Source organism: Temnothorax longispinosus, chromosome 1 (assembly GCF_030848805.1).
Source record: "Temnothorax longispinosus isolate EJ_2023e chromosome 1, Tlon_JGU_v1, whole genome shotgun sequence".
Lineage (NCBI taxonomy): Eukaryota > Metazoa > Arthropoda > Insecta > Hymenoptera > Formicidae > Temnothorax > Temnothorax longispinosus.
The window spans coordinates 25,259,425-25,281,480 of NC_092358.1; the positions used below are offsets into that span (position 1 = coordinate 25,259,425).

Below are 22,056 nucleotides of genomic sequence, written 5' to 3' on the forward strand. Positions count from 1 at the left end.
ACAGGATTTTGCTATTTGAACTAATTGGTTATTTATTTGATATAAACTAAAAATCCGAATATATGAAGAATTTTTATATATCTTTTTCTTAAATCAGTTAAAACACTCGCAAAGAGAGAGTGCATCTCAGAGAAATACATTAAAAAATATAATTATCAAAAAATATATAAATTTTAATAAGTTTTTCTTGAGTAATAAAATTATTTTCTCTTTTTTTATTCAATTTATGTCAAAGTATCTCAAAGTATCTATAATTTATATAAATTATATATAAATATCTTATCATTTGAGATAATGCAGAAAAGAGACACTGCAATCAAAACCATTATCGACACAGGAGATTAACGTACAAAAGTCAAGAAAATGATGATCAAAAATAATCGCTTGGAATTATGTTGCTAGGAAAGCTTTGATTGAATCATGCCTTGATTCGAACATTCAAGTCACAGAAAATGAATCTCGGTGCGCTTAATGAGTATTATACTGATACGCAAAGAAAATTGAGCGAATTATATGCATTGTGAGAGATTACATATGAGATGGGTGCATGTCAAGGGGAAAACAAAATGAAAATAGGTTGAATAAGAGGGCGCAGAACGTATTGTATGTCATGTAATTACGTGCTATGTCTCTAGAGTCCGGTAAACTTTGACCCCTTGTATGTGTATGTGTGTATATGTGTGCGTGTGCGTATGTGTTGGGCTCGGCCAATACCGTTCTTCCTGCACACTATTCATTCTCGGTTGCCTCGCCTAACGCCTAGCACATTGGCATTGGTCTGTTCTTTAATCAGTGTACTCGTGAAAAATTTTATCCAATTTTGCGATTAAAGAGACCAAAGAATAAAAAAATCCAAAGACATGAAAAATTGAACGCAAGAACGTCGCTTTTGACTCAAAGATATGACGTTCTCATACACTGGGTAAACAATTGCAGATTTAAAAATTAGTCTTTATTTGGTAATCTAAAGACTCTTTAAATTTTTTCTATGAATCTAAAGATTTGTAGATATATGAAAAGTTATACTTTCAAAAATAAAAACTTCGCAGACTTTAAAGTTTCCATGTCTCTTTAGAAATTTGAAGCTTTAAAGATTTCAATCAATCCAGTCAATCTACATATAGACATAAATAAAATTTTTATTAGTTTAAAGATGAGAGAGAGATAAATTTAATAAGTTATAGCAGCAATTGACGCAAATATCCTAAATTCAGACCATCTACTATTGATGGCGTCAATTTAAGCGACCGCTAAATATTGTATTCAATTCAGAATCAATGTTCACTCAGCTCTTGTCACAGACATTCCGCTGGCTGCGAAAATCAATAAAGAAGCAAGACAATATTCAAACAAGAATGACTAAGTTATTTTGACATATCGTGTATTTTCTGACTCAGATATGATTAAATTCGATTAGAATTGTCACTCATGGAAAATGACAGTGAGTCAGAAATGCTAAATAAAACTCAAATATTTAATAAATATTTCGCTATATAAACGTAATATAAATGACAAGTCAAATAGATATCAGATTCAGTTATGAGTTTTATAAGTATTTGACATATTGGCCATATTTTGAGTTGTATTTGCATCATTTATTTTTTATATAAAATTATAATAGTTACCATGTTGAAACTTATAGCGCCGCGGTTAGAAGAAGAAGGATCTTTACTGAATTAAAAATTAACTGCTACGCAAATAAGCGTGATATAATTTAATCCCTTGATTAATTTTAAATATACATTCCTTTAAGAGAATTTGGGCTAGCAGAATCGGGGAAAAAGGCGGTATTTAATGCCACATACCGCAAGGCACAATTTCGTCCGTAAAAGAATGAGAAGGAAATATTCCCCTTTCCGTTTATAAAAATCCAGCCGAATTGCCGGCGTGCCCGGCGCGAATATATACGCGTCGTCTTGTCGCTACAAATGAAATTCATGAAACCGACATACGGACCGTGCCGGTCGGCCACTCTGCCGGTCTCGCAATGCAAACATTCCGGCGTGCCAATAAAAGGGTGAACAGCGGGGAAAAGGGCGCGGTGCGCGAGGGAGGGAGGGGGAAAGGGAGGCGGACGCGATCCTCGGGCGTAAAGAGGAAAAATTCGAACACCTCGACGGGAAGCGGAGCGACACCAGGTTAAAAAAAAGAGTGGGAGGCTTTATGAGCGGCAGGCATCTGCATGGCCTCTCCATTGTTATCTCTGAACAATAAAAGCCGACCGAAACGCGGGGATGCTGCCGCCGCGCCGTCGCGTCGCCATTGCCATACTGTCACCGCCGCCACTGTCGTTGTTGTTGTTGTTGCTGCTGCTGATATTGCTGCAGCGTTTAATCTTTATACTTTGAAATGCACCACACTTTGAGATGCACCGTCTCGGGATAATTGAATGTGCCCCCGTTTGACGACAACGCGACCATATGCCACTTCCGCGGCATAAGCGTAAACTGCGCCCTCCTCTCTCCTTCTTTTAAGAGAGAAGGTTCAGCAATAACTGGAACAGTCGAGTTAGAGAAGGTGATATTCTTGTCTCGGCCGACTTCGGGAGACGAAGACGCGGAACAAGAGGCAGGATGTTACAGCGAGACCGTAACGTGGCGCACTGGATACGGCTTCGACGAAGCCAGTTCCGTTTTCTGTTGACACGAACAAACGTTGAACGTTCGATATATCGGCGATTCGATGATTCGATCAAGTTTCTAGTTTTCCATTGTTTGCGCGTACCTTTGATTACTTAGGCAATTTAGCTGGAAAAGCGATACAACGGACTGAGGTCACGAGGAAAAGGGAGAATGCCCAGAATAATTGATTATTTAATTATCTGTTTAGTTATTTTACTTTAGAGAAATGCATTGCGCGTCTGTTTCATGTGTATTTTATGACAAAGCTTTTTCGCATAAACTTTCGTATACACGCACAATTAATGTTAATTAAAATTACTTTGAAGAGGTATAATTACATACATATGTTTACGTAAAGAGAGTTTATAGAGAATGATCATGAAGTAATATAATATGTTATACATGCGCATTTTTTCTCATCAAAGAGATGCAACGTTCAATCGAAATCTGTTGTAAGCGCCGCGGTGTAACGTTTCGAAATCTTAAACCATCTGTCAGCTACGATATCTATAGCAGCAGCACTGCTCAAATTTGCGTCCGCTGCCGAAGAAGCGGCCAGTGATAACTGATGTGCGCGTCCTGCTCGGATTGTTGTGGACAGTGAGTGATGGGTTTCGATCCCATCCACCTTCCTCCTCCCCATCCCTTGCGTTTACTATGCACGGAAAAGCCGAAGTGGTCACATGAAACCCTCTGATCCGCGTCCGTTGCTATATCGCAGTGTTTTACGGCAGCGCACATCGCGTCGCGCCAGACATTTTAACGGAATGAATTCTGAGCATTTTTTCCCCAAATCAATGAAAAATCTCGCTATTGCTACGTTTTTACGGAACGCGCATTTCGCAAGTGACGCGATACTATATATTGTGTTGCACGGTTTTTCACAAAATTTGAGCCAGAAATTTATAGAATTAAATCGGATCCTTGCAAAAATCTTGTCTTCGCTGACTTTACATACAAAATCTCCACCTCTCAATAATTTATCTGTCTCTCAATAATTATCTAAGTCTAAATTTGGAAAATGTAGTCTTTTCTATTATAAAACTCAATTTTCAATATAACTTGGTATAAATATCTTACGTTGTTTGTCCAAGAATCTCATGAAATTGATATCACGCTCCGCGCGATACGGACACGGACCAGTCCGATATACGTTCCGCAGATGTCGATTGCCGCGAACAAATAGCAGAAGCAACGAACAAATTAGCATCAACCGCCGAAGAAACGTCGAATCGACCGGCGGGCAACCGACACTCGCGCGCGTACGATCTGGCAGTTTGAGTTGTAGTGGACAGTGAGTGATTGGTAGCGATCCTCTTTCGATCTCCCAGCAGCCGCGTGGAAAATGGGAAATGCGGTCGAAAGCGCTCGTCCCGCGGGTTACGTCCAACTGCTGCATAGACGTCCCGCGGTAACGTGTAAACTAAAGAGAGTAGGAGCGGCCGCCGAGGACGGGAAAAACGTCTTGGAGGACGGAGACGAGGTCTTGAGGAATTAGGAAGAAAAGGACACGCGAACGGTAAGGCGGAGGTAGGGAAAGGAAGACGGTAAGGGCGAAGCCATTTGCCGAGATGAGCGGAAGAAACGCTGCAACAGCCGGGAAAAGGTGAAGCGGTAACGTCGGGACGCGCGCGGACGGACCACCTCGACGGAAAAGAAACAAAGGAAGCGGAGGGCGCGGACGTGATGAGTTTAAGGAAAGTTACGAGAAAGGGGCAGACGCGCGGGAAGGCAATAAGGGAATACCGCCGAAAGAAACAACAACGAAAAGGCGGCCGAGAAAGTAATAGGAAGATAGAAATGCCGAATGCGGAGGCTCTTTCTCTCTCACCCTCCCTTCCTCCCCTTCGCCGGCATATTTCGCGCGGTTACGAGATATTTCCCGTTTTCATAAAGCGGATTGGCTTTCGCGAATTGTTTCATCCGAACGATGAATATTAGGAAAAACCGCGAAACGAGGTTTTTCGACTCTTAACTAAAATCTATTATGTTATGATAACACATTGATGATTGCGAATTGGATTTTGTATGATACCGTGATAGTTATTAAATTTTCAATATTATTATTCACATATAAATCTTATAAAAATGTATAATATTTCTGTTATTTCTGAATTTAATTATATTCTATTAGATTATATATATCTATATTTTTTAGTTTAATCAATTATATTATATATATAGGATTACGCGCATTATGAATAATTAATTATTATATCCACTCGTCAATATTATTGTTTTTTTTTTGTTTAATTTTCTTCACTCTGAATAAATTTAAAAACGTTCAGAATCTCATTTCATCAGATACGTGATTTTCTTTAATCACTAAGGATAAATGGCAATTTTACCCTCGAAAACACAATTAAATTTTGAAATATTATACAAAATTAGTTTGTTTATAAAACGTAATAATCTTAATTCTTCTCCATTGATGAAGAATATTAAAAATATAGAAAAAATGTTAGTATCTTCATTTTTATAGGTTTATGTTGTCCAAATCAATAAGTTTCAGGTGCATCTATATATACACGATATATTTTGCGTACTTACGCAGTCTTCTCTGTTCGATCACTCCATTTTTTTCAAGCGGTTCGACAAATTGGTAGACAAGTGGCTCGAGTCGTAACGGACAGTGAGTGATTATTAACGATCCGGTTCAGACAACCCTTTGTTTACTATACGAGAAACCAGTCGTGCGAGCGCAATGAGATACCCTCGCACAGTCATTGTGCATGTCTCAAAGTTTTTAGAGGATTAAACGTCTCCGCCAAATCGGCCCAGTTTCTATTGGTATTTTGTTGGCAAAATTATATTCATATATCAATATAAAAATAGTAAAAATATTAATACGGAAAATCTGGAGTGTATATCTAATTCATACAATAATTTTTATGAAAAAGTATACCTAAACTTGTTACAGGAAATTTTACTTCCTGAAAAGTTTTTAAATTTTCACAACGTTTTCTTCGCGATCGTTAATTTGTCGTAAACAGGAGATATCTTTTACATATCCCAGCCGCCATCTTCGGCGTTAGAGATCGTGTTGAAAGGGGAGCAGTCATTATCATGACGTCGTAATTAAAGACAAAGACAGACTTTAACGCCGAAGTAAGGTAGAGAAGCAGGGAGATATTTACGACTTGGAAAGAGATAGTGCGGTGAGGTGTGAGTATAAACGTGTATAGGATGGGCTGGAGCAATCTCCCCTCATCCTCGATCTCGCCGAGACTGAGGGATTCATTAAGGTTAGATGGAGGTGTTAATATAGTGAACATTGCCGTTGGGAGTCCCGTGCGCCACTTTGCCTCTCGTAAGACAGGGATACGAGGAAAACCGGGAAACGATGGAGACGAAGGGGAGGCGCACGGCGCGGCGGATGGCGAGGGTGAGGGCGAGGGTGAGGGCGAGGGTGAGAATTTTGCGAGGAAAGCGGGAGCGCGAAAGCGTAAACGTGAAACTGTCGACGAGATGGGACAGTCGCGGGGCTCAAGCGAACCCGTGAAGCTAAATTACGCGGGTTCCGCCGCCAGGACGAAACTATTAGCTAGGATTTAGATTCGCGCGCGACTCGACGACGGCGTCGCTGTCTTGGCCGCGTATTTTGACGCCGCCGCCTATCGTCCCGGCAATTGCCGGGGATGGAGAGAACGACGGTGAGATGTAGAGAGAGAGAGAGAGAGACTCCGAAATGAATGCTGACTCTCTATATATCAAAGTTAAATATGCATAATCTACATCTAGAATATTTACACTGTCATTTCATGTTCAGGATAAAGAAAGTATATTGAGTTGGTAAAAAGAAAATAAGACAATTTTGATACAAATAAGATGAAGGAATTGATTATTGTCTTATATTAAAAATATCAAACTTTATACAGTTTTATTAGCTTTAAAAATTTTCATAGACAATATAAAAACCTAATTGAATTTACTTATTTTCCCAAAAGAAAATGAAAAAACTGTAACCGCTCTTTCATCAACAACAGCCTATACTTTACATGGTGTACAATTTGAAAATTTGTGTTTTTGAATCATTGGTATAATTCTGAATTGAGTGCTTCCGCCGAAGTAATTGGCAATGTATTTCACAAACGAAAATGCAAACGCAAAATGCGAAATGGGGCAATCATTTTGAAAGCTTCAAACCCGCGATTGTATATTGGTACGTAACTGGGTCGACAAGGTTTAGAAAACATTATATACTCTGCGTCTATAAAATTTCCGCGTCATCGTGCGACTCTCTTATCACTCAATTTATCTGTTTCTCGCGTGAAAATTAACAATCAAGCATTTGAATGCGTTCGACGAAGGAGCGTTATTTGCTCCTATCTCCCGTAATCTCCCGTAAGTAGTGTAATCCTTTGAAGTGCTATGAATATGCAGGGGTGAGAACCTACGTGGTTTCCTATGCGTGCCATATAAGTTAATTTCCACATCTACTTGATTAAACTGCGTACGGTGACAAGAATTCATGTCTGCTTTCACTAAGCATTACCTCGTCTGACTTATATTCGTTTATTTCTATTTCCAGGAGAAATCAATCAATAAATGAAAGCAGTTATTAATCTACATTGACAAAATTTACATCGGACTATATTTTCCCACTATTATTACTTTTCCTAATTTAATAATTCTTTATCGATCTCTTATCGATTTGATATCTCAGCTGTGAGGAATTATTATTTCAATAAAAAAATTCTTGTTTTTTTCCCCCCAGAAAAACTCGATACTCAATGCAACCACGAAAGGCGTTGTCGAATTCCGGCGATTCGTTTGCCGCGATGGGGCTAGGTTTGCGTCGATTCTTTTTAGACCACATTAGTTACCGGCGCGATTCCACTCATGAGGCTACTGAACGAGCCGGCCCGTTAATAGCGCGCGATCAAAGAATATTGAACGTCGATTCGTCGAGAGCGGCTCGCCGGGAGTGCTCTGGTAATTTCACGTTAGTTAGACGTAAACGAGCCGTTTCCCTCATTTCTCTGATCCAATCTTGCGCTATTATTCGATCCGCGAACGGCAGTTGCTTGTGAAAGAACAAGAGAGATATTCAGCTGTTCACATGCCTGCAGAGTTTTTGATCGAGTTCGTTAACGTCAGATATATCGATACTTAAACGACGAGTATATTTTCACAAAATACTGAATTTTTTCAATTGAGCTTGCAATATTAAGATAAAAGATTATATGAGAGTTTTATATACAGGCGAAATAAATTTTAAATATAAATATATATAAAAAAGGTAAGATAAATTTGTATCGCCTTTCTCTCATTCTTATAAAAATTCACAAGCAGACTTACAATTTACAGCTGTAGCTTAATTAATTTCTAATTACATTCGTTACAATCACTTTTCTCAATATTTCTTTTGATAATTGCGCGAAAAATAATTGGGCGTAATTATACGAGAAGAAGGAATCGGCACGTAATGTATTTTTGCTACCGTCAACTGTGCATCTCGTCAAAGACCAACTCAAGATCAACATCGTTCTCGAAGTCACGTGAACAGTCCCGTAATCAGCGGAGGACCTCGTCTCACGTCCGACGTCAATGTTTGTGAACATCAGACAAAGTCTTAACTGCGAGCAATTTCATCGAAATAGTTGGACGATCCTAATTCTGTCAGATCAATTTAGAAGCGGATCCCTAACTCGCACGAGGAGCAAGACATGATAACTCGATTACCGATATCCCTCATCTTACCCACTGCCTAAAAACTTGATACGTGAGTTTAAATTACACTGATAACATTATACTAACGATGCGCTGGTTTACATTTATCTGGGTAAAACATCCTTGTATAAAGAAGCAAAGCAAGTTCGGGGTTAGTGAGGTGATGGGATTCTTCGCGTTACAATTTTAAAGTGACGCTCGGACTTTCCCGGCTTTATCCCGGGACCACGAGGTCACGAGACGCAACGGCAAAATCCTGAAGAAAAACAACCCTCTCTCCAGCCTGAAACCGCACTCAAAAATCTCCCAAATCCTTAAGTCCTCCTAAGGAAACATCCGTGGCTTAGCGAGGATCTACCGTCAACCTCGTTTACGCGACAAATTCTACGTCGAGAAAATGAGAAAAGAGAGAGAAAGAGACAGAGAGAAAGATGCTACTCAATCAAAATACTCTATATAAAAAAATGAAAACTTGCCCTTGCAAATCGCGAAGAAATATTTTTTATAACATGATTACCTACATTGATAAATTAACGGGAAATTCTGAGTATGTTTTAAAATATCGACAATATTTGTATTACTATATTTGCGCTACTGCATGACAAAATGATGATATGTGTAACAGATTCAAAACATTTTATTTAAAAAATTCAATTTGTGTTAATCCATTCTTTTAGAACACAAGAAAATCGGATTATGAAAATGACATTGGATAAAAGATTTAGCTTTTAGAATATGCACATTAAATATACGTAAATAAAAACATTTTAAAAATTGCCAACATTTCCATTTTTACTTCATTATATTAATAATTAAAGTGACAAAGAAAAGGAGAGTAACAATATATATAAATTAGACTGCAATGTCAAAATTAATTTTACACGAATTATTCTCGTTGGCTATCGGAGACGTATTGATCTTAAGCATTTCGTAATAACCGTCAGGTTTATCAGGTTGTAAAAAATGAATTATACGCGGCGCGCGATGGACGAGCGATGGATCAAGGAAGGAAGAAAAGTCGCCGAAAACGGATTACGTGTGACAAACACAGGGATAAGTCTTTAGACACGGAGCTAGGTATAAAGGCGTCGTGTGTCACCGACATGCAACAAGTTGCCTCCAACGGAGTCACCCCCCTCGTGTCTCACCGCCCCGCGAATGGCGAGCCACCCCGCATTAAATCATTTTTAAACGTCCTCACGATCGCCGTCCGACTTTTATTCGGGCCGATACAAACCGAAGTCTGACGCGCGCGCGATAAATTTCTTCCTCGTCGGATTTCTTTCCCGAGAAATATAAGATCCAACTATCAATTCCGGCCGCGTATATTGTTTCTCGTTGTTGGAATATTAATGTCAAATCTATTAGGTACAATGACTGAAATATTTATAAGAGAAATGTGCCTGGATGTATGTTTCTGTCAATGACGTCGGAATCAGTATGTATCATGTTACATATTATAATTGTATATACCACAATTAAAATAAACTGTGTCTTCTTGATTATTTAGCGAGTAAAACTATTTTTGGGAACGTAAAAAAATGAATAAAAGCGATAATTCGCATAGTCTGCCTTCAATTCCAACATTCAACAGTAATTTATTTAAATTACTTTACAGTCATCATGAATTTGTCTGAGACTTTGTAATCTTATTAAAAAATGACAAAATACTAAAAATTAAAAAAAGTAATTGTAGCAGGTAGAATTAAAGAAAATTACAAAAATATCAAAATTCTCTCGTCTGTCTCGTCTGCGTTGAGAGGAAACTTGTGGTACCAAATTCGGATATACTTGGAGGAAGGAGCTCTTTGGAAGTTTATCGCGTATCAGTAACATAGACAAAAGTATGCAGAGAATTCCGACGGGTCAGGTCGGCCCGGTCGTTAGGGCTGGCCTTCCTAGTTCACCCTGAGCATGTATCAAACTGAACGGCTCCGCATTTAATAACGGTCGGAGCTCGCTGTCAGGTCGGAACCGCTGTTTAGAGCAACCGTTCGATTGATTGATTGATTGATCGATTGCTTGGAGCGGTAACCGACCTACTGTTACACTCAAATACACGGGCACTCTCACCTGTGCTCTACGCGTCGTTTAACTCTGTGTTATGCGTAAATTGTAGTACTATACTTTAGAACAAATGCGGCAAGCTCTAATGCAATTTGAAATTAAAATTTCCATTGTATTCAAAAATCTTTCATTCTTTATATTTATGTAGAAAGATATTCAAATGTTCCTTTCTCAGATGTTTTTTGTTGTCTCTGATAAATCTTTCATTATGTAATAGAATAAATAGAAACTTTTAAACATAGAAGATAAATTATATTTAAATATATAAGATAAATTAAAATAACTTTTCGATTATTACGGATTCTTATTAATTATCCATTAAGTTTTCTTATTGATTAAATTTTATAAAAGTTTATACTTGAAAAAAGTATTTTTGTCTTCGTGAACTGTCTACAGAACTGTTTTATTAGAGATTTACTTAAAAAGTAAACGAAAACAGATAATAAATAAAAGATTTTATGTGCGCGACAATTATTTTTGGAAAAGTTAATTATTTTGGTCGCTGTTATAATTTAAATTATATATTTGTGTTACAGGTAAGTGTGGTTACACCAAATTCTGCGGCTGCGTATCGTATCGGTGAGTGCAAAATTATTTTAATTTGAAGAAATAGATCTGTGAAAAAAATTGTATCAGATGTAGATAAGATATGTTTATATCTTATGGATATTTATATCAAATTAAGGGATATTATATAAATGTACATTTCTCTCATAGATCTATTGCTTTAAAAAACGGATGGGTTAATACAGATTAATGATATATTTAATCCTGAAAATGTGTATTTAATCACACGTTGATTTATTATATGCAGACAAGAATGTGTGAATGTGCATACATTTATATGCACAGAGATCATAGAATATAGCTCAGTATTTGACGCAATATTTAATACATGTTAATATTACGATATACATCAAAATACTATTACGCGATAGTCGCTAGATAAGATAAGAAATAAATCGCCGAGAATAAATCAGAAGAATTATAGGAAATATTTTACAATTTTAGAGTAAGCTCGGTAAAAAGCGATCGCGTAAAAGAGTCTCGCTCCGCGCGTACTTAATTGACGCGAGACCACTCTCTACCGTGTCTTTTAATAACAATAGAATAATTTAAAAAAAAAATTTTTTTAATTTAATAACCTTTAAATTTAGTAAACCTTTAGTAAACCTTTAAATTTAGTAACAGTTTTTGCATTTCAATTTTAATTTAGTAACCTATAAATTTAGTAAACCTTTAATAAACCTTTAAATTTAGTAACAGTTTTTGTACTTTTTGTCAAACACTCTAATCCAAAAAATTTTCAAAAATTGAAACTTAAATAATTGAAAATATCATGAAAATGTCGCATATCAATAATATTATTGGCGCGTAACACATAGTTAGAGAAATTATATTCAATTTACTCATAAATTCACACAAACAAACGATATATATATTTGTTGTGTAAAATATCTCACGATATATTGTATATATCCCTTACATGTATATCGATCTGTCTATTGTTTATTTTTATAGCTTAAGTATTATTGATTTTAGTGGCTCTCAAATTTTGTTTGTTTACTTTATACATATAGGTATTTCATACTATAATAACCATACTATAATAACCATTCTCGGCAATATTGATAAATTATTCAAAATTTTAATACGTAATGCAAATCAATAATCAAATTATCAATGGATATAGAATATAGATGGATAGGCTATAGATATAGGCTATAAATATAGGCTATAAGATTAAGATAAAATGATAACATTATACATATATATATATATATATATATATATATATATATATATAAAAGCATATATTTATAAATAACCATTAGCACATTTTACCTTTATTAAATAAATTAGTTGGAATACGCTATATGTAGAATATTCTTTGCCTCTCTCTTTTATTTATATTTGTAACATTTGCATATTAAAAAACTCTCTGGAAATTATTTTTCCCTCTTGCGTATATAATTTTATATATTATTTAATCCAGGAAGAAATAAGTCGTAATAAACATTAGATTCTGTTGAAGAAATATTTGGAAAAAGGAAGAAAGGAAAAATTAAGTAATATGTCTAAAATATTGCCAATCTTTTCTTATCACGTGTTTTATAGAGACCAATTTATTTTTATCATATAAAAATGTATAAATATCTTGTTCTCTGATCCTCATTTACGAAATATGAGCATTGTGAGGAAGAACTGAAATAAAAGTTTTATATTCTAAAAATATTAATACACTAATTATTGTTACATTATTTATTCTTGGTCTCTTAACTTTCTACTACTTACAATTAAAGCGATAAGCAACAATAGAATAATTTTCGAAGAAAAGAAATTTTAATTTAGTAACCTTTAAATTTAGTAACAGTTTTTGCACTTTAATTTTAATTTACCAACCTTTAAATTTAGTAAACCTTTAGTAAACATTTAAATTTAGTAACCGTTTTTGCATTTTTTGTCAAACTTGTAAATTGTCAAAATGTAGCATATCAATAATATTATTTCTTTAACGACTTCTCTCTGTATAGAATCCATTATAATGAATTAAATTTTCGGCTCTTATCGAGCTTAAGATAAATAGCAGAGTTTGAGAGATAATACCTACATTTATATTTGTGTAATCGTACAAGTTTGCTCTCATACAGCTCTAACCAGAGCTTGCTGCGATTTTGTCGTTAATACTAGCTCGGCTTAAGTCTTGCGAACGCGGATTCTCGCGGAGAAACAACGCGCGCGAAAATCTTAAATCCCTCGGCGACGCATTCGAGTGCGGCGAGACGAAAGCAAAAACGCAACGCAACGCAACGCAAGCGAGCGGAGGGAAACAAATAGAAAAACGGGCGCGGACAGGGAGTGGACAGGGGCGCGAGATTGGGAATGTCGGTTGCGGGACGGGGTTGCTGCGGCGAGTGGCGGAGGCACATGGAGGGTTAATGCATCAACATCAAAGTGGCTTGCCGGTACAATTATTGCACTCAACGCACTGCCCACTACCGCCTGGCGTGCGGTGGTGCACACTCACACGGATCACGGAGATAAAACGCATACATGCGCGCTATAGTGAAGCCATGAGAGTATGCATCCTGCAGCCCTGCAGCGAGAGACAGAGAGAGAAAGAGAGGGATGAAAAGAGAGAGAGAGAAAGAAAACCGTATATTACATTCTTCCGCATTTAACTGGGCAGACATTAATTTGAAAAAGTAGGCGGCTGCCGCGCCGTGCGCCGCGGTTTAGAATCTCATATCCTCGAATGCGCGGCATGCGGACTTTACGCGAACGTTCAGCCGCAACTTATGCGCTTTTGACGAACGTGCATATACTAAATCAACGTATTCTGTCGAAGAACAGCCTCGCAGAATTTTCAATTAGCATTATTAATATCGCAAATTACTTCAAGCAATAATCGCTTCGTATATTCAATGCAATAAATCGGAAGAGTTATAGAAAATATTTTACAATTTTAGAGTAAGTTCGGTAAAAAGCGATAAGCAACAATAGAATAATTTTCGAAGAAAAAAAATTTTAATTTAGTAACCTTTAAATTTAGTAGCAGTTTTTGCACTTTTTGTCGAACACTATTCCAAGATTTTAAAAATTGAAACTTGAGTAATTAAAAATATCATGAAAATCTTTAATTCGTATTTAAAAAATTCTATAATTTTTTTTATCTCTTAAAAAATTTCCTCTCTTAATTTTAGTATTTAGCAAATAATTTAGTATTTAATCAACGATATCGGCGATTAAGACACGAAATTACTTGGACAAAAGCTATTTTATTCAGCAATAATTTCTACAAAAGTGAGATAAAATCTCTCGAGCTCATATCTTTCGCTCGATAAACGATTATACTCACACAATACAGAAAGACTTTAAACCCCGCGTCAGCGAGAGAGCTTTCCATCGTGACGCGCCTCATATTTTATTAATCAACCGCATCTCTTGCACGGGGACAACGTAGTGGGGTGCATTTCGTGCGGGCTCCTACAATGCAGGGTTAATATCTGCAGGAAGACGTAATCCGGCGCTCCGCGCCGCGCGCGCCCTTCGTACGGGGAAGGAGGAGGAGGAGGAAAAGCGCCTAGGCTTTGATCGCTTCCGTAGATCTCGCGACGTTATGAACTGCTAACGTGTTTACACGGGGGATTGCACGCGTGCTCAATTTCACGAGCACGTCGCTGATTTATCGCTCGTAAGGACGCCCGCACGCGTCGCCGGCGTAACCCCGTAGCCCAGTTGCAGGTTGCCAGGTTGCAGCGCGCCCGTTGTATGCACGTGTGTGCACCGCGGATTACATCGAGTATCGTCTCCCTTTCCATCCCCTTCCGCTTCCATTATGCACCGCATTAAGCGCACCACGTGGATCCCGGCTCGCGATACCATTTCCAAATTATTCACGTAACTTCGTGCAAGAAAAAAGATCTCGCGAATTCACTTTATTAAAAATAATAAAAAAAGAAAGAAAGAAAAAGAAAAAACAGTCGGTCCATCTTTTTTATACAACGTCCTTTTAACTTGCGTTAAAATTTAGCATATATAATTTTACGGATTCACACTTTTACAAAGTTCCCGAACGCGACTTCTTCATTTGTATGAAAACGTAAGGAAATGTGTATAGCTTCTAAAATATTTCGCGTTTTCCATTTATTATCACAAATAAAAATTTCTTGTCTTTCGAAGAAATATTTTATTTTAGATAATATCAGTTTTTAAATTAGACTGAATTATTGGAAAAAAATAAATTGCCATCTATGTATGTGACATGTATGTTCTCTCAGTATCTTTTTCTCTTCTCTATCTTTCTTTCTCAGTAAATAAGATTGCAATTTTATATTCGCGATTCAGCGGCATCTCGTAAGCGGGATAAATATAAAAAATTTCGTGCAGTAATCGGCACAGAAGTATACGCACACAATATCTTTAAAAATAACCAATGTTACTTTAGGAATCCCGGAAAAGAAAAAAACCTCCAGGTGCCCAATTTATACACCCGAATAAAGTTTCTGAACGTAGCTCTTGCAAATATGCTCGGACATGACTCGGACTGTAGACATGGGGGGCGACAAATTCGAACTCGCACGCGGGCGCTTGAACGCCAAGCGGCCGCCGCGGCTTGGCAGTCGTGGCACTGATAAAAGCGAAATGTTATACAAGCGCAGAATGATGTTACGGAATATATACCGCGTGACTGTCGCGGAAATAAAAGCTCAGCTTCGCAAATAACAAATAACGACAAATGATAAATTACCTTTTAGCTGCCTCACCGTCACCCGATACCTCCCTGGGCTGCCTCCTCCTGCTCTCTCGTTTTCCTCCTCGTTACCGTTTCTTCATGGCACTGGCACACTCACTCGCGAAAACACGGTTAATTAACGGTTAAAATTACGATCGCGCGCGCATTAATTTATCAGAATACAATAATCACGCGGCACTAGAATACGACTGACGAGAAAATTAACGATTAATTAATTGAAATGCGACGGATCCGTTTGATTCGAAAATATACGGAGTGCGGTATAATACGGGATACATTTTAAACGCATAAATCCCTCAAGAAAAAAATATACAAATAATTAATAATTCTTTCTTTAAATAAATAAATCATAATTCGCGTGAAATATACTATCCACTTCAATAGATGACTGTCGCCGCGACACGCTCATAAATGTCACGGGACTTAAAATTAATCGACCCGAGCCGACTAATTAGCGGGAAACGACCCCATTTCAAAAGATAATGCGACGACGACGACGACGGGCCGCTGGCGCTGCTTGTCGGCTCGAGTCTCGTCTCGGGCGTCTCTGCGAATGATAACGCGTTATACCTTGCGAATAGAACAGCGCATAGGGCGATAACAAATACCGAGGCCGCGTGCCAGCCGGTTTCCCACTCCGCCACGAAATACTTAATACATTATAAAATAAAAATGAGAAGAGAATTTAATCGTTCGCGAGTTAACGTTCGTTATTAGTACAGAACAAGTTTAGTACTTGCCGCCGCGCCGTCGCGTTTCGGAAGAGATAATCAGATAATACACGCAGAGCGGCTCACGCGTTTTATCTACCTGCCCGCTCAAGGCCCACCACGAGAATGACAATACGTGGCCTAAAATTGAGAATTGGATGGAAGAGGGGGGGAGGACGCACCGCGCCGAACGTCTCGGAGCGCGGCCCTTCCGAGAAAACACTCGATGCGACACAAACAACTCACTTACGCGTGAAACGGAAATTTTCGAAAAATTCACTGTACGCGATGACGATAGATACGACACTTCGACGCGAGATTCACCCTCGGCGAGCAGGGAGACGCGGATTCGCTCCGATTGACTTGCGTTAAATGAGACTTAAAACTTCTTGAATCCGCGACAAATTAATCAATTAATTCGCCGTCACTCGCGAACGTCGAGAGACACGTCGATCGTATACGGGAAAGTGGAAAAAGCGTACATATTTATTATCTCAAGACGAATTTGTCCCGGGCCTGTCGAGAGAACAATCTTCGCGACTCCCAAATTCACTCGCGTGCGAAACGGAAATTTTTCGGAAAGAGAGACGCGGGTTCGCCGATTCGCTTGCGTTAAATGAAACTAAAACTCGTTAAATCCGTTGTATTCTGACAAATCAATTAATTCGACGCAATCTGCGAACGAGAGACGCGATATGGATTTACATACGCGACGAGACGATCGACCGTCACTCAATTCCGGCACTCCCGACACTCGTTCGCGGACAAAATTCGCCATCTTCCTTCTTCTTTAATCAAAATGGTTCCTGCCTCCTTTCGAGGCGCAATATGACCAGAAGATTCTCACGAGCGACCGTCACTCAAGTCCGACACACTTTCGACAAGCGGTTCGTCTTGGCCGTTTTTGGAGCAGCACTGCTTGAAGGCCATTACATAGGAAGAAAAAGAAGTCCGACGCACTCCCGGCACTCATTCGCGAGCAAGATTCGCGATACTTGCGTTAAAACTTGTGCGGAACATCGAGAGACGCGATATGGATTTACTTACGCGACGAGACGATCGTCCGTCACTCAATTCCGGCACTCCCGACACTCGTTCGCGGGCAAGATTCGCGATCACCTCTTTTCGGCATGCCGGGCATGCCACGCATGCCACAAGATTCACGATCGACGGACTACAGAACGTTAGAGAACGCGAGACGCGCAGAACGAGCTAACACAGTTCCGAATACGCACTAAACTGTCTACTCTACTGTCCGCGACGACCGCGACTAGGGCAATAGGAAAAATTTGAAAAGAGTGGGGGAGTGGGGGAAGCGTACGCCGCGTCGAGCGTCTGATCGCGGGGCGCAGGGCGCGGGGCGCGGAACGCGAGTCTTCCAGGAAAGTCGGAGCAAGCCGGAGCAAGTCGGAGCCCAAAAAACGTAAACAACCTCGGCGACGTAAACGGTAGGGGAGCGACGACCGACGGCTCGCGAGCGACGTTTTTTAAGCCCCTACGAAATAATAGGTAAGTGGAAACTGTTTCGACGCAAAACGCGTGACTCGCGGTTAATTTCAGCGCGCCGATATGCCGCTCTCGCGCGGTTTTTGTAACGTGAAATTGATGATACACGATACACGGTAGATTAATTTATCATTACTCTTTCAACATTTTTCTCTTCCACGTGAAATAAAACTATAGGATTTTAATAAATCAAGAAAGTGGAATTATGTAAATTGCCGTGAAAATTGCGATGAGCAGGAACGCGAAACGTGGTGATTCGCGGTTAATTTCAGTGCGCCGATATGCCACTCTCGCGCGGTTTTTGTAACGCAAAATTAATGATACCCATAAGATGAATAGATTAATTTATCATTACTCTTTCAAAAATTTTCTGTTCCACGTGAAATAAAACTGTATGATTTTAGTAAATAAAGAAAATGAAATTTTATATATATATAAATTGTCACGAAAATTGCGATGACTCATATTTTTATTTAACTTAAATTGATATCATCTGAGCTGTGAAAATCAATAACAGATGACGGATTGGTACGCGTGTAAATGCAATCCATTTTGAATATGCAATTTCTGTGTGATATTGGCCCACTTCAAATACAGAACTTATAACTGGAAAATTATTTCCACATAGAAATTTATTATTTTATTTAACATCCTATCAAAGATTAATGTTACACTTTTGTGGAACGTTCATTATATTATCAAAAATCATATCTCAAATTCACCACGGCGTGAAAATTACCAATAAAATTTAATCCATTACAAATTGACTTTATTTCTCCCAAATTACTCAATTTTTATATTTATTTATATATATATTTTGACTTCTAGCTACATATATCATTTATTTACGATTAAACAAAAAATATCGTTCCTCTCCGCGAAATGCGATTCGATTAAACCGCGAGATTTAAGCCCGCGAGCCATAACGAACGACAAACGTGGCAAATCGCGAAAGGCTTGTCGGTTATATTCGTGGATTTCAACTCATTTTTATCAGCTGCGTTACGATCTCCTGCACCACTCGCCTTTCGACCCTTTTCCCTTTCATTTTTTACGCGATATTCCTGTCGATTGCCGGAATTCGTCGGGACGTCAGGAGGGCCGAGCCCTCGGCGCCATTCTCGAAAAGTAATTGCGCCGGGAAATGCTAAAGCGTGAAAATTGCATGTTCTACCACCACCCCTCGCCACACCCTTCCCCTATCCGACTGCGTTTCACGGGGTGCGTGTTTGCCGCCTCGCGCGAAACGTAACGTTTGCACGCGTATCCCGCATCGGACACGCGTGCTAAAACTGCCGAGCGTGACGCGGCTGCGGGATGAGCATGGTCGAGCGCACAGAAGTATGGACCGCGCGGCGGGATATGCGGTGTAGCCGCACGAGGAGATAAAAGCGGATAACGTATATATTCAGAGGGATCACCGCGCGACGGCGGATACCGGCGCCGATGAATAATACCGGATGTATTCCTCGCTATATCGTCGCCGTTTTCGATGCAACGGTGAATCGCCGTTGTGTGACGATCGAGAGGGAAAAAGAGAGCCTAACGTGAAATGCCATCTAACTTTATAGCGCGCGAATAAATTTTTCTATACTATACAGAATCTCCTGTCATTGTTGAGGAAGATAATAGACTTTAGAGCGATCTTTTCACCGCATCTTTTAATTTCAATTTGATCATTTTTATTCTCAACGATAAAAAGGAGTTACTTTTCTTTGAGATTCTATAGCTTTCAATTGTCCAAATGTGATCTTTTAATTGATTCATTGATGTAATATTGATTCTTTGTAAATATATCTCTTATTATAAAAATCTGAAACGTAACGTAATAAATTTTGTGATATAAGAATCATCGTGCCTATATGATAATTTTGAATGTTCGGTGGGGTTGTTCAAGTTTCTCGATTTGCAACTGACAATCCCGCAAGTCCTCGACGTAGAGGAACATTGAGAGATGCTGGCCGCGTTCAGGATCGGAAAAGCTAGGCGACGCGCGTTATACACGAATGCTCGTAGGTTTCCACCGGCGGTCGTAGAAACGAGCTTCGTCCCGCTCGCCTTGCTCATTTAATCCAAGCAAGCGCTCGGTGTCCTCGCTAATAGGATTAGCCGGATTCGCGAAGTTTCCTCCCGGAAATGGAATGACCGCGGTGGATGTAAACGCCGACGAAATTTGCGGCGAATTTCTGGAGCCGCGCCTGTTCGTTCGTGAAACCAGATATTTCGATTCGTCCCACTCGTAAAGGCGACGCTGGACGATGCTGGATACGTGCCATACGTGGATACTCGTTAAACGGATGCAGTGATTCCGCCCGTAACACTCGCGCAAACACAGAACGTCGATCTCAGTATACGCTCGATCCTGATTTCGGTGGACAAGTTCGTCGACGCGAGAGTTTGGAATCAATTTTCCTCCAATTAAAAGTTTGCAATACAGATATCGAGGTTCCAAGATACGTTGTTACGTACATAACATCGCCAAGAAACACGGAAACTCGCCAGGGTACACGGAATATCATAATCCAAATGCGACTTTGCCAGAAGCTGTTCAGAATTTTGTTGGAATTGTTACAGTCGACCTTCCTACGAAAAGTGAAGGTGGAATGTAATTCCGACTTCGACCTTCGCGGGTTTTGAGCGGTAGAAATGCGCGGGGGAGTTGGCGCCCGGAACTATCCGACCCAGGTTCGTAACATTCGTCGGTACCCGCTGTCTCTGTAATGCGACCACTTACGAACGTGCAGCCGGCAGCTATGCAGTTTAATACTTGCGAGTGTTTCTTGCAGCGGCGGCATACCGCGCATACTGCGCTCCTTTGCCACCCCTCGGCTCTCCCCCCTCTCTCTCTCTCTCTCTCTCTCTCTTTCTTATTCCATTTCGCTAGAATAAACCGACGAAGGGTGGAATTTTCTTGCGGTAACCGCGAATCGACTTACACGCTGTTGGAGTAAGAATATGGTTTAGCTGTGCATAAAGGAGAGACGAACAACATTTAATTCGCTTTCTTGCCGCGTCCTGATTCACCGCGATGCGTGGAAATATTATGACTTTTGCGAGACGGGGACTTCTGTGAAAAAGGGGGGGGACGAATTTCAAGAATTTTCAGTAGGAGCACTTTAAAAATTTCCGTATCTTAGGAGGGTTGCACAAATATATTCCTTATATTCGAGAGAAGAATGTTATACAGAACGTAAAGATTACTTGGCGTGTGACCTCGATCTTCGCATCAGCTTAAATTTGTCGCTTCTATCGGCATAAATTCTCAAAAAAATGAGGAAAAGGGAAACAGAGAAGGGCAACAGAGGAGCGGCGATTGCGGCAAGGAGTGGTTTCTTTACGCGCGACACGGTCTAATTATCGGTATGTCCCTGGCTAGCGCACTCGATCGAACGTGAAAACGGTCAGCCAACGCGGACCTGACAAAGACGACGAGTTCAGATCTTGAGGCGCAAGTATTCGCGGAAGAGAAGTCCGTGCAAACTCCTGCAGACAGTCCCGCAAACTCCGCCGGAACATTACGTGCATGTGTGTAATCGTTCACCTAACGATGTAATCGTTCACATACCTCGTGAGGTATAGTATTATCCAAGAAAGATACTACTCCATCCTGTAGCATATTCGCATAATTCGGATTGCTGTGAGTAATTAAGCCCGATGTAATTATATCTGTATATACTGCAATACAGTATAATCTACTCGTATTATCATGAATTTCATCAGACAGTGTGAATTCTTATGCACTTCAAGTAAATCTAAATTTAGCACTAAATATCCACCCCTTTATATCGTAATTTTATTTTGAAATATATTATATTCTTTAAATATTATATTTTAAATTAAGAATGTCAGATTCAAAATTAAATGATGTTTACGAGGCAAAAAGATAATTTCTTTTTCTTCGAAACAAGACAAAAGATGATGCGAAAATCACAGAAAACACTTCGGCTGAGTGTCATTGCTCATTTATCTGCAATTTACGTTACCGTAGTCGTAATGTTGACGTTAGGTTCGCTTTTACAGCAAATACCGCCGCTCCTTCGGCCACCATCATTGAACAGCGCTGTACGTACGTATGGACGGTTTCAACTCGCTCGAGTGGCCGTTATATGAGGTTCTAAGCATTCTGATTCTGCTGACCGTTGCAATCCTCCTCCTCCATCCCCTGTTCCGCACGCTGGTACGAGACCCCACCCCCTCGAAGCGAACGTGGTTCGCTTTTAAA

General features: G+C 39.4%; 2 protein-coding genes across 4 annotated transcripts in view; one reads left to right on the forward strand and one right to left on the reverse strand.

Annotated features, from left to right (window-relative positions):
• Positions 1-15,726, reverse strand: part of Carpb (Carbonic anhydrase-related protein B) — a 112,116-nt gene extending 96,390 nt beyond the window's left edge. The window contains exon 1 of the mRNA XM_071791453.1: positions 15,613-15,726. The gene's annotated coding sequence lies outside the window, so the exon portion shown is untranslated. The remainder of the gene's footprint in view (positions 1-15,612) is intronic.
• The window catches only part of LOC139820800 (lachesin), a 145,398-nt gene that overhangs the window by 20,571 nt on the left and 102,771 nt on the right, over positions 1-22,056 (forward strand). The window lies entirely within an intron of this gene.